Here is a 13,283-nt window from a genome sequence, read left to right on the forward strand (position 1 = left end):
AATTTTAGGATCTTGAAACATTTGAATTTCAGCAATTCCACTTTTCATAGATTGAAATATTTAAGGGTTTCTATACTGTTTATTATATTATTATACCTCTCTATCGATTTTATAATTAAGTATTACTTGAGTGTTAATATTAAAAAATAATTTTGCAAATAGTGTAATAAACAACAGTTGGTAGAAATAAGTTTCTTTTCATTTATAGCGAATCACTATTATAGTGTACGAATACAAGTAGGAGTAACTGTGTGTTTCTGGAAAATTGATTTGTTATTTAGATCCACAGTATGTACTAACAAAGTTTGAGCCGTTAAAAGCTGGAACATCCTGCATAATCAACGTTGTAATCGTAGAGTTTGCCTAGTACCGATTTCTCTATGGATAATGATACGTTTTATCAGATTTTACGAGTCGGAGAGATTTTAAAGAGAATTTACTAACGAGATCCAATCCCGCGCTATGAGTACTGGCCCGTGAGGTATTAACTTGCATAATCACTGAAACACGGGAAGCGTTAGAAAAGAGGTAGCGTCATTGTTCGTCCATTTGTCAGGACATGCATCATCATCGCGATCGGTGGAGGTAAGTGCCTGCTCGTTAACGCAGTGAAATTATGGCGATTCGCGGAACTCCAGGCGCGAATTCGGTCGCGACTTTTTCTTCTAGAAAGTCCTTCGATTCTGTTCGGTTTCTCGTTCGTGTAAACGCGTTATCATTCGCGATTTCTTCTTATCCGAGGCCATCGGGGCACCGTCGAGATTTTGTCTCGCGCGATAAGAGCTGTCAGAAGGCAGCTATCCTAATCCAAAGCGTGTTTCGCGCGTCTTGTCCGTCGTGTTTGCGTTAGAACTATTTTCAAGCGCGAGGATTATTCGTATTTTGTAGTATGATCGTTCCAGTTGTTCTTGCTGGACTCTCACTCATCGCCTGGAGAGAGTCGTCTTAATTGGATTCCTGTTGTAATTTGAGATTTAGAGTAATGAGATTTATTTCTTTGATAGACAACGTAGATTGGCAAGTGGACAATGAAATTACTCGGTTCGTTTTGCAGTTGGATATTTGTTAATTTGCCCACAGATAATTTCTTGAGTGTTATATTTTACCTGTTACCAAATACAAGATAATTGATTATAGAGCAATACTTCTTTCCATTATTATTTATGCCAGGGAATGTTAAATAACTCGAAATGTAATTTCCTCGAAACACGTGGATATCCTTTTAATTAATTTCATAGAAACGAATTAATTTTTAATAGCTTCCAAGAAGTTTTATGAATCTTTCATAGAAATTCGAATACAAAAATTTTTGTTAGTTCTAACTAGATACATATTTGGTTATAGAATATTAGAAGATCAAAATGTAATATTTATCTGTTTTCCTAGTTTTACAGAATTTTACAGAAATATACAAATGAGCTTCCTTACTCGTATAAAAAATAAAAATTTCAGAAATCGTTAATCTGAACAAGATACGTCGATTTCACTTTTTAAGTAACAGTTTCGTTATATTACAGTTTTTAAAGTAACACGAACTGTTTAATGTCCTATGCACGTTCTTCAGTAACGTGCATTTTCTCTTGTAACACTTCGAAGTCTATGATTTCCCTGCCGTGATTTTCACCATATCTTTGAATAAACGTCATCTAGGTATCTACTTATGTCTTTGCGCATTAGAAATATGGTAATTAGGATAATAGGTAACGTTTAGTCTGGCTTTATTCGAAGAAAGTTCACGTTTTCTCACGAATGGAAAATATTTCTTTTTCGTGGGTTAGCATTCTGTCGACGAGAATTCATTATCGCTTCTGACGCATTTTTATCTATACTTATCGATGATCGATTGGTATTGTCTGCACAGTGACATAAAAATATAGCAGATCATGCAGTAGACTCGACGTATAAAGACTTTAAAAATATAAATACGCAGTTAGTGCAGAATATTTATTATACTTAATTTTACAATATTTATGAAAGAATGATACGTGTTTCCTTGAATGAAGAAATTAAATAGTATGCAAAAATAATAGTAACGTTGTTCAGCACTGTGGTAAATTTAAAATTATGTCTATCTTGTTATTTTTATTTTTTTAAATAACTAAAGTTTTAAGAGTTACAAAATTATGTTCACGTCTATTTTTATTTAAATACTTTTCTACGCGGTCGAAAATAATTGTAGTAATTTAGAACGAAACGTGCATCGTACATTTTCGCACGTAATAGTATACAAGCGGAAGCGTGTGGCACTAACTATAGAAATAAAACGAGAGATAATTCGGAAGTTGCAAATTGGCGAGAGTAACGTAGAACTAGTAAAAATATATGTTATCGGAAAAATTCAGATTATTAGTAATAAATAGATTTTAATTAGGTGGTCTGAGGCACAAAAAAAACATAGTTTTTATGTTAAAGAATTCATGGAACTCGACAAGAATTATATAACCGATAGATTTTGAAAATAATCATTTTTCTGCACCTATTATATTTATAATGAAAAAGAAATTCAAGTTTAAATAAAACGTGGCATATAGCAATCGAAGCAAATTGAAATTGTTTGTCAAATTGCTGTATCGTAAAATAGTCTCATATTTGTCGACATGTGCGATTATTTCCAGAAACACAGTACAATTAATGTTAGAAACGCGAATGTCTATAATCAAAACACCCTTATATCTATCGTGTCTCCCCATTCGTTCCGATAATAGATGGGAAATTATTGATTCTGTTAAATTTTTCATACATTTCTCCTCTGTTTCCTACATTTTACTGCAATATCGAACCGAAGAATACACTTCTTCGCCCAGGTAAAGTTTTTCCCCCGATGAAAATTGTCGATCACCGATAACCCACGAGATATTCAAAGCGTTAGGGATAGGTAAACTCGTCGAACGGGCGTGTAGGAAGCTTGTAATCTCATATTCATACTACACTTACGTTTTTACGTTTAGCTATCCCGAAAGGAAGGGCGTTAATTCTCTTCAGGAATTTAAAGAAACACCTATTTTCAGTCGATCATTTCTGAACTTGATCAAGAATAAATTATTATTCATTTTTAGTAGTGCAATTCGATCAAATGAATTCTTTATTCCTTCTATGTTTCTTATTTCTCCTGTATCGAAATGTAAATAATAAGCAAATGGAATAAGGAAAAAACAGATATTTTTTTTTATATAGGTAATTACAAAAATCTTCAGATTTATAATTAATATAAAATATAAACTTATAAGCTTTCTTTAGAAAGAAATTCTTTTATAATATACCAAAATTTGCCAAGCAAAGTCGTACAAAATTCTGTCTGAAATTATACTCCCTGCGAGTTCATTTTACTCCCACCTTCTGTCCCTTTATTAATACGTGTAATGGTGGTTGTATCGTTCCAGAAAATTTGCAATAGTCCAGTACCAAGCAAACGCAGATACTGTTGAGATTTGTCGTACGATTAAGGCACACGTTCAGGTCAATGTACTTCGCGAGTTGCCATTTATGAATGGCAAGCGCGTGTTCGATAAGCGTGAAAAGCTCGCAAAGAAACACGCGAGATCGTACGAGTTTCTGTTTTAAGTCACGGCGAATTATCGTCGTTTCGGAAATCCAATTTCAGAGGCGCGTTTTGCCTCGAAATGTTCGACCTGGGCTTATATAAGTGATTTTTACGCGTTTAATTGAAATTGCGGTACGCATCAACGGGGAAAAATATGGTTTCTTCTTTGAATTATGCACGAGGAACGTTTCGTGGCTCGATTACTTTGAACTTGCGTTGCGCTGAGTGAATTCGAATTACAAAGAAATTGTAATTACGCGAACGCGTAGTCAAACTTTTTTATCGTAACGCGATTCGTTATTAACGCGTGCATTTTTAATCTAGAGATACGAGGAACTTTAAAATTTTTGTTCTAATCGAAATAGTATATTAGCATTTATTTTTCATAATTTGTAGTATTCGAATTAATGACGCAATTAATAATTTTTAGCGACTCTCTTTCAACTGATATTTCTTGTTTTGTTTTGGAATCGACTACTTTCAATATACCAAGAGCATTGTACATGTTTTATTATTATTATTCTAAATGGTTTTTAAAATCACACGCGATGTCACTCGAGACAGGCGGTACACTTTTTTCTGATTTATTCCGATCCAGGGTTTTCGGTTTATTTATTTCTGCAACAATCGTGGCTTCGCTGTGTTCACGAAGGAAAGTCACGAACGATTTCATGTCACAGCATTTTCGAACAGCCCATTGTATAGGAGATGATTTATAACAGACCAGCGATCGAATAAAAATGGGTCGTCGTCGATGACAATGACAATGGCACGGACTGACACCGGCGCAGCGAGCGTAGTTCTCGTAGTATTTATTGAATTATAGAATTTTTTATCTTGTTTTATCATCGAAATATATTCCTGTTACATAATGGAACGAGAACCCGAAAGTTTGTTTTACTTTATTTTTAGACGTTAATACTTCCAGTATGATAATGAGTAAAAGGTCAGGATATATTATACGTACGTCTATCTTGAGAAAATAATTTTTCGAGAAGTCATGCTTTCAACGTACTATTTTTTGTCGATAAAAATAGGATTATAAATATTTAAAAGTTGTCTTTGATAAGATATTTACATCACTGAAAATTGAATTGCACTTATACCTGCATAATCTCGTTAGTACTAAGTAAACATCGAGTTTTAATGGTTGAAAGAACTTTTATTAAGAGACAGTTTTCTACTTTATAGTCTATTGATGATCATAAACACACTTTATGAGAAGTGCAAATAAATCAATGATAAAAATGATTGGAGAATTCAGTACTCCACTGTAACGTAATGTTTCTGGGTTAAATAAAACAAGAACACAACTCATTTTGCATTTTAATGAATATTTGCATTACCGAATGCATTGTTACACTCTTTTGCAAGTGATTTGATATAAATTTGCATTACAAAAAAGAAAGTTGAATTAAATCGTGAATTATTTTTGGAATTGCCTTGAATTTTCGTTTCGATATTAGTTTCGAAGCAAACAGTCTTTCCAGTTGTTTGCTACGACTGATTTGGCATGCGTTTAACACGAGCTAAGTATGCAGTACGCAATTGCGTACATTGTTACATTGAACTGTGTCGATACGGGTATAGTGCTGCTCAAATTCGATGTACTGAAATTCTATTACAAACTGTAATTTCTCATATACATCTTGTCAAGCATCGAAACATTCGTGAGTTAACAAAATTCTGCTGTAAACATTGGAACTAATTAAATGTTTCTTTTATGTTTCAGGTGAGCGCCGTCTCGAACAGTCTCATTAATTAGTGAGTACAACAAACGAATATTAAATGCTAATGCACGTTTCTATTTTACTTTTATTTATTTATTAGTTCGACGTTTCTGAAAATAATGAAAAAATGTTGCAAATTTCAGTACTTATGCTTTCAAAGAAATCGTAATTTCATTTAAATAGATGATTTACGTGAAATGTACATATGAAATACCAAAAATTATATTTACTAATTACAAATAGTAGTAACCAATCTGTTAAATACTGAATTATATTTTTCTTTTAAAATTGATGGTTCTCTAGAATAACGTAGGCAACATTTTCTTCGAAGATCTTGCAAACAAGACGCTATTATTTAAAGTAAATAGAACACTGTCGGCGTAATGGGTTAATAAGGACGTAAGAAATTGTAAGAATGAAAGCCTTCAGCAAAAAGGTGTTTGTTTAGCAGTCATGAATAGTTGTCTCGTTTACGGTGATAGCGTTTTCTATAGACTTGTTTATAGCCTTTTAACAGACACCGTACTTGCGCGACGCTGTACGTGCATTGCCACACACTGATACGAAATGCTTTATGCTGCAATACGTTGCGAATCACCAATCAGCTGCATCCTGCGACCTCGTTCGTCTTTTTCTCTCGAACGTGTGCACCGCGATCGCGTCTTGTTCGTACGCGGTTTGTGATAACAGACAGTAGTTATGATTTACTCTTATTCGCGTGCAATCAGCCCCATCCAACGAGAATTTGTATCGCTTACATTACGGTGCCCGACATCGATAAAACCTTCGATGGACGTCGGAGATCCGATCGAACTCGGATCAAACTATTAATGCTTATTGATCACTTTGATCGTTCGTCCTTATTAAAGCTGATCAACTGGCAGGTAAATGGAACGACGCGTCTTCTTGAGTACTTCGTATTAACGGTACTGGCCTTATGGAGTGCGAATAATGCGAGCCAATAATTTGCAAACTCGTCCGTCTCCTGATTAAAACTCAGATTTAGCTAGATTTTCAGACGGTATGGTCAGGTTTATATTTACTGTTCACTCCCACTCTTATTCGTACAATGGTGACTCACTATAAATGAAAAGAAACTTGTTTTTTTGTTTGAATTTTTGTGCATTTATTTTTGTGTTCATTACACTGTGTTGCTATTAATTTACGAAGCTGTTTTGTTTTTTAATAATATAACTTCTGTAATGCGTGGATTAATTCTATGAAATTTTTAAATAACAAATCACTATGGAGTTATTCAATACATGGTTTTCATTTTAATTTATTCAAGCATAAACCCTTAAATATCTGAATGTATGACAATTTATTTAATGGAAACAAGCTTTATTTCATTTATAGTAAATCACCATTATACCAGCAATATACTATTTTATAGTATACGTAAATTCTGTAATATTTCAAATCAATATCGCCATTAGGATAATATAATAAATTTTTTTTTCTCATATCGAGGGCAACGAAGTTAATTAAGTTTCCTCGTGACTAGAATATTCATTGCTATACCACATTGATTTTATAGCTTTGCAGATTTTACTGGCCACTAGTGCCACATTATGTTCGAGTCTGAAACGCATATATCATTTTCTATCTTAAATAAATTTACCTCCACATTTTTGAAAAGTTAGAGTTAAAATATTTTAAGCCTCTGTATTTTCACATCGTTGAATATTGGGATATTTTTCTTTGAAAATTGGTAAATGTGACGAAGTGCACAGGTAAAGAATAGATGGAAAGTTGCACATCGCTGTTCTAAGCAATTGATTCGAGAAATCCGAAAGTTCGAAGCGAGGAAATCGTTCAGGATTCATTCATTATTTTCATTTGCTTAAATCGCGATGATGCAACGAAGTGGCCATAAATATTTCACCGATGCAGTATCCATTGTTTCAGTATTGGCCTACATTGCTTTCACTTTTCACGTGTCCTTACTTTCTCATGGTCGCGCCGCGAAGATTATCCGATTTCCGACGAAACTATTTTTGAGCGGATTACGAAAGAATTAGAAAACGGTAATACAAGCGTGACTCGTTAATTATGTAAAAGTATGCGTGTAGTTAAAGCTACGCGTTGCTTTCGTTTCGATGGGATCGTCGTTTTAATAAGTATTTTTAGAATCACGATACGTTCAAGGACTGTGCAATATTGCACGATACGATTGTCATTGTTTGTCACAAATAACGTTAGTAGTTCTTTGGATACTTCGATGTTTCAAATAAAAATTTATTAGATGACAGGAAATACCAGAGTTTTATTAAAAATAGCGGGTGTTATAAAACTGTTGACTATTGTAGGTTCGAAGAGGTGAAGATAAATAATGGATAGTAATTATGTTAATGGAAAGTATTCTTTAAGATATTATGATTTTGCATCATTTTCCATGGCACGCGTTTTCCCCTGCGTAAATCGAGCCTTCTACGCGAAAATCTCGAGTGAAAAGCAGTCGATAATGAGTGGTTTGCGTGGAAATTGCATAATGATGACGCGAGTCGAGAAGTTATACTCATCAAGAGTGCAATAAACGTGTAATTTTAGAGATCTCTGCTTTTTATTAATGCAGTGAAAAGCAACAGGTTTCAACGCACGCGGCTAATGTTTTTGTATGTATTATTGGCAATCGTAAGTATGGTTAATGAATCCGAATAACCGACCTAAATGTCAGCGACGATCTTTTATTTAGTGCCAGCTAGAGCCAGAGAAAGTTTTAAGATGTTTAATATTTCATAGACGCGTCAAACTTTTATCTCGAAAATTGAAGATCGTGTAAATTGAACAATTTATGCTTTTACCAGATTTCTTGACGAAGTATCATAAATATAAATTCTTCTTTATTCATATTTATTCGGATTTTGTTCGAGAGTTTTTTCGATGGTAATTAAAAATTAAATGCACGGGAAAGATCAACAGAACCGAAAAAATTGTTTATATACTGAAACGACGAAAAAGAACTTAAGTAACTAAGGTTAAGAAAATCACGTGTTTATAACGAGCAACTTGTACCCATAATCGTCTTAGTAATCGTATTTAATAAAATAAAAAGATAAAGTCAATATGTGGTAAACCGTAGTCTTGTAATAATAGCAATTATTTTAATAATAACCTCATCAGAGATGTAATTCGCGTGATGCGAGAAAAACGTGGTGATCTTTTTAACGATCGATTTAATACTAGATTGTAACATGACGCAGTTGGATGATACAACTAATGGTGCATTTATAACAAATATTCGAACATGAAACAGACACAATACTATCTGAATTTTAAGACGTAAAGTTAATTCATCAAATTTTGGTAAAATCTGATAAACTCAATATTATAAATTACACTTTTATAATAATTTTTTTACTGGTCTGACACATACGATAAATCCAAAAGATATTCATCCTTTTTCCCTCTGTGGTTTTAGAATGTTTAATTAAATGTTCCAACTATGAAAAGCGAGAAGATTTGATACGTTTTCTAAGCTAATACCGCGAAAGTTCCGTAATAACGTTGCCAGTTTTTCCCTCCACGGTTTATAAGTTAACATTATACGGTTAACCGTCCGTAATTCTTTCCGTCTATGCTGAATTAACCGTGTTGTACTATTACCACGGTCTTTTATATGTACTATCGTTTCCTTCTTCGCTTAATGCCGTTTTATTTCCATTTCTAAGAACGAAAGGTTTTCGCTTCTAATTCTAGTACGTACGCAAACGAACTCCTGTTTGAACTGGCGTAATTTCTGTCGAGCCTTCGATTGGCCATTCGAAATATCGCCCACTTCGTCTTGTTGAAATTGGCCATCCGGAATACGATTACTTCGAAATGGAGACGTCTTGCACGGTGTGTAGGCTCAACGTAAGATTTTACTTTCGCTGGCGAAACAATAAAATTGGAGTTGCTCGCATCCATCGGATCGTTGCAATATGAAACGGAATAATAACGACAAGTTTGTCCAGTTAAGTGGGTTTGCTTTATCGTGGATTCTTGGTGGCTCCAAAATGCATAATATAAAAATTCAACGATTTCAATATGAGATTTTCCTGTATAAAATTGAATAAGAATTAGTCACACAGATATTTATTGATAAAAACATTTATTATAGATATACTTTTCATTCATACAACGTCTCAATTTATTTTCATATATTTTAAACTTTATCTGAAACTAAAATTAAGAAACGCGAAATATAGTGATTCTCATATTTATAAAATTACGTTCTAATGATAGAAAAGTAAAAGTACTACAGTAAAGGATAAGGCGGAAAGGAACAACAATTTTTCTTTTAATTAGTCTTAAATGTATATTCGTGCAAGTCCAATAAAATAGAAAACTTGTTTAAAATTGATACGAATTGGACATCCACGTGTGGAAATGCATGAGAAATACAAAGATAATTCGATCGTTTTTACTCGAATCGCTTATCGGTTTAGTGGCTCAAATAATGGCAGCACTTGAATTGTTCCCATTAAAAATTCCGTTAAATTTAAAGGTCTCTCGTATGAATAATTCAAGTCTCATTAAAGCACCACTTAGTGTGCGAAGGAAACTTTTGTACGAAATTTACAAATAATGGATAAACCTGGTGGTTATTACCTAACAATAAATTAGGTAAATGCAGGGCAAACCCAGCTTGATAATTACAGTATAAGCATTTGTGGGCCACCGACGTGTGATCGTTTAGGTGTGGCTTTATGTTCTAGTGACTGCACCCAGAACCTTCGTGCTCTGGGATAATTAGAAGACGTCAATTCGCGCCTGAGCTTCCTTTTCTTTCGTCGAAGCCTGAAACGACGATAAATGATACCATTGGCAGCTCCCTTAAGGAGCTATTCCACTGTAAAACCTTTTTAGGTCCTTTTTGGTAATTTTCTGGCAAGGAATTCTACAACTCGCGCGTGTTTATTGATGTTTTTAATTATTAGAAATGAAACGAAAGTTATAGTAGATTTTAAACTCTGAAATCCTTTTGAATTAGTAAATATCAGACTTTGTTCTGGCGGTTGTTTTGAACCAATTGGTCGCTAACGATGTGGCCTTACTGTCAGTCAAAAAATTCCAACGTACGAAGAAAAGAACTTCGCTTTTATTTAGCTAATTTACTTTTGGGGTCAAGTGAACCTCGAGGGAACGTTACAATTTTTAGCAACACTACTAAAGGGGATATACAACATCGAACGCAAAGAAAATGCTTGCAATAAAAATGAAATATAAAATGGAAGCATTAAGACTTCACCCTTATTAGGAAAATGCACTTTCAGGAATATTTAAACAAGTTTTTTTTATTATTTACAACTACAATAGGTTTAGAGGGAACCTTCTAGTAATTTTGATAAATGGAGTATTCAGGAATATTTATCAATAATTTAAAATGTATCAGGCAAGAAGATTAAATATAGAAAAATGTTATTTTAAACATTTTTTTTCCATTGATATTGTATTCCTAATTTTTCTTTAATCAAGTGTAGAAATTTTACTTTTATTTCATAGAATTGACTTCCGAAAACGTACTAATTGATTGAACAATAGTCGAAAAGGCAGGATCTATATTTTAATTAGATTAAGAAATAGGTTTTCCATTAACCAGTGAAAGTGAATAGAGGAATAAAGTTTAGCATATATTTATAATCGTAAAATGTACGAAACTATGCACGTTGGCACAGATTTTATTATTTAAAGCGCCTGTTTCACCGCTAGTAGAAACGTCTGTAACTGAGAACTCACTTTGTCTTCCAGTGAATCGTTAGAAAAATGGATTTGATCGGTGCAGGTTAAACACACCGGTTAGTTCGTTTATGCAGGAATAATTAGTAAATTATCAGTATCGTTTTGAAAACGCTGAGCGGCGCATCCATTACGTAAACACGGTGCTGTCATAGAAGAGTGAATGGTGAGCGGAAATGTTCCTTCCCACGTGCCAGGATCGAAACTCTGATTATTTCCCGTTAGCCGTTGCTTCCGCACTGTGGAATTTAATTTATCGATTAATCGGATACCGTTCTGCTCCGGAAAGGAAGGAAACCATGGAACTACGGCGATAATTAGGTTTATTCGAACCGCGGTTTCTAAGAAATGCAGCCTCTGTTGCCAGCTGCACGAGTCTCGGTTTTTTTTCCTATTCCTCTTCAACCGTTCGGTGAAACATTTTTAATTTGATTCCTGATTAATTGGAAATGAGATTCATGCAACGGACCATCATGGGAATTGAGATGTTTGTTTGGAACTTTATTGTTTTCAACCGTTACAACGATGGTGACTGCTTTAAAAAAGGTCAAATTAAACGTAGAATTGAGGATGAATGATCTTTTCGATACTAAGTTTTGTTGTACGAGGTGCTTTTCAAAAGTGAACAAAATCAGAGAAATTCTAAAGTCCTGATAAAAAAGTCTCGGTAAATTCTTAGGTCAATATTAATGATAGAAGTAAGGTTTACAAAAAATTGATAAAAACGAGGTTATTCACCGTAGAAAGTTCTTTTAGCACTGAACGTAATCGTTACGTGGGTTCGTGCAACTCCTTCAATGAATATTAATTTTTCAGCATAATCTTGCACCTTGACGGCTCTTAAAATGCAAGTTAAATGAAATACGAATGGCAGTAAAAACTTTTAAACCGCTCTATATTTAGAACACCATGGCGTTAGGCGATACCAATTTTTTAATTAAATATTTTAATTACAATTTCTTAACAACCTTTAGTACCAGCGTTAAATATAATGGGTATGGATTATACGAAACATAAACTCTCGTCAGTATCTGGTAGTTTCCCATTACGTAATCATCTTCGAAATATTATGCTTAACATTTTTTTTTAATAACAATCAATTAATTTATAAATTTCCGGTACATTCGCATATCTGTGAGAACTTCTAATCGTGGATTAACGAATTAATCCTTACTAACTATAATTTTAGCGAAAAATGCGACAATGTCTTCAAGTGTTTCTGATAAAATCTTTAATTCCTCTACTTTCTTAATCAGCCTACACATGGTCAAAAATATTATCGATACTAATAGACAAGATTGATGTTGAATTTTTATAGAATTATTCAAACTCATATTCGTATATTATAATGGTGATTCCATCTATCTGAATCTATCTGTATGATATTTAAGGATTTAAATTAGAAAGAGTTATGCAAGCATCCTGTGCACAAATTTAAATTCATTTTCAATTAAATAAATAATTTGTAATCCAGTTTTATCGCACATTAGTCGAATAATTAATAGGAATTGGTGAAACTTCTTTGGGTATATGTCAAAATAAACATAGAAGGTAGCATAAATTATAGTAGATGATATATACGTTGGATAGGGGATGAAATGCCCTTTAAAATGAGTCTTCATACAAGATGATAGCCTAATTAGTTTCGGAGATATAACGATTTTAATTTCAAGTCGATCGATAAGGGTTCGAAGCGTTTGTTTACTTTTCATTGTTTACGTCGCGAGGTCATTGACCTCACGTAAATAGTAAATAGTTCTGATAGGTCAGCACGATGCACGTGTGTAAAAAATTACCCCTTCACATAAATTACGATATCTCTAAAACGAAAAGTCGGATCGACATAAAGCAAAAGCCATTTTACAGAGGAAGCTTTACCGTTTCTAACAGTGGCTCAATTATGGAGAAAACACTAGTAGTGTCGGAACTGTGCGTGTGTAAAGTTTAACAACTTTTAATACGCCTCGTTAGACTGTTCTAAAAAAAGAATCATTCAAAAGTGAATCACCATTACGATATATTGTTTCTAAAACACCTTGATCCATGTTCCATAGTGATATGATTTATTATTTAAAAATTTCGTAGAATTAACCTACGTATTACACCAGTTATAAAAGTTCAAAGTGTTAATATTCTTCCTTCAGTATCGACCACACACAATCAATTACATTGTCAATATTTGTCAGTATTATCAATATTATTGGTCGTATGCGGGTTGATTAATACAGACCTAGTATAACAACGAATATTAATCTGAGAAATTAAACTAATCTCGCTCTATTGAACGAGCG

The 13,283-nt window shown here is 33.5% G+C and overlaps 1 protein-coding gene across 3 annotated transcripts in view; it reads left to right on the forward strand.

The window, feature by feature from the left end:
- The window catches only part of Jvl (javelin-like), a 128,136-nt gene that overhangs the window by 70,033 nt on the left and 44,820 nt on the right, over window positions 1-13,283 (forward strand). Inside the window, exon 1 of one of the 3 annotated variants that reach the window (XM_076772395.1) lies at window positions 10,002-10,107. The exons of the other annotated variants lie outside the window; for them this stretch is intronic. The gene's annotated coding sequence lies outside the window, so the exon portion shown is untranslated. Of the gene's footprint in view, window positions 1-10,001; window positions 10,108-13,283 lie in introns of those variants that run through there. 3 annotated transcript variants of the gene reach the window in all.

This window comes from Colletes latitarsis, chromosome 9, assembly GCF_051014445.1.
Source record: "Colletes latitarsis isolate SP2378_abdomen chromosome 9, iyColLati1, whole genome shotgun sequence".
NCBI classification, from domain to species: domain Eukaryota; kingdom Metazoa; phylum Arthropoda; class Insecta; order Hymenoptera; family Colletidae; genus Colletes; species Colletes latitarsis.